The sequence below is a fragment of the Merops nubicus genome, unplaced genomic scaffold, assembly GCF_000691845.1.
Source record: "Merops nubicus isolate BGI_N331 unplaced genomic scaffold, ASM69184v1 scaffold30392, whole genome shotgun sequence".
In the NCBI taxonomy this organism is placed as follows: domain Eukaryota; kingdom Metazoa; phylum Chordata; class Aves; order Coraciiformes; family Meropidae; genus Merops; species Merops nubicus.
In genome coordinates, this window is record NW_008594744.1 from 1 (window position 1) to 1,404 (window position 1,404).

A 1,404-nucleotide genomic window follows, 5' to 3' on the forward strand; every position below is an offset into this window, starting at 1 on the left:
GGGCCCGGGCTGCAGGCGAGACGTGTGAATGGCTCTGAGGGCGGAGCTCGGCTCGAATCCCTGCCCGGGGGAGGGAAGTGGCGCTAAGCCCCAGCCCCGCCTGCCGCCGCGCCAGGCGCAGCTGCCCGTGGGACCGGCAGAGGCAGTCGCCTGTCCGGGCTTGGCTCCCACCGGGAAAAAAAAAGGCTGGACAGGGCTGGCAGCAGTCCTGCCGCCGCGCTGGCTACATGGACCTACTGAAATGTAAACAGAGATCCCCTTGCAGGGCACCATCATAAAACACCAGGGGTGACATCTTAGCCGATCCCCAAGCAGCACTGCTTCCTCCTCCTCAGTCCTGCTGCCATAGCTGTCACTATGCTGTGCTCCTCTTGTACGTCTGGTTCACGGTTATCTTGACTTTTCCTCCTCTCTCTCCAGACAGTGCACACTGGGTCCTTTGGAGGCTGGTTGTCACCCAGCAGTTGCCTGCAGCAGGGTACTGCAGTCGCACACCCAACAGAGGCATCTCCAGCACGCTTTGGAGCCACGCAATCTCTCTGTGGCTTTTCTGCTTTAGGAAAATAGGACTCTGGGACCTTACTGTCCCCTTGCCATCCCTACAGAAGCAACTGACTTTGCAATTTAGCCTTGATGGAACCCATAACAGCCAGCGCAGGTTACACTCGTCTTAGTCCTGAGTCACTGATACACCTCTAGCAGAAGTTTCTACCACCTCTTCGTCTGACTTTCAAATGAACACTTTCCTGCTTTCTGCCCTGCTGCCAGCGCTCACTCTCCCCAGGGGCTCTCAGGAAGCAACCGCCAAACCATGAGTTTGTTCTCTTTCAACGATTCTTTTAAGCCATGTGCACATTCCCCTCCTTGCCATCCATGGCTGCAGAAGCTTGCCAGAGGTCAGTAAGGGGCTGGGGAAGGGTTCGAGTTTTCTGCTTAGATGACTGTGACTTGCCTAGCTGGTGTTCTCCTTACCCTTCCTTTCTCTCTTCATGTGTGGTTCAATCCCTCCACGACATCAGCTGCGTGCTTGTCTCTGTCCTCTGGGGTTCTAGACCTCAACAGAGGCTTCAAAGCTTTACATTAACAAAGTAAATTACTTCTGCTGGTCACATTATCAACTCCAGAAGAGGCCAAACCAGCAGCAGCAGGAGCCTTGTGGTGCAGAGGAATGGGAGAGGAGTTCCTGGCTCCAATCCAGTTCTGGAGCAGGTTTCTTACGTGCAGCTGGGGAGGATTTTGCCTCACTTTCCCTGGCTGTAAAATGAAAAACACAACATCCACCCTGTGTGACACACTCAAACGATAAGCTCTCTGGCAGGACAATTCACTGGTGATCCCTGCAGCATGGACAGAGCTGCTTATCTGCACAGGGAAGCCTTGGCCTCTGCTGGTGGCTCCAGGCCC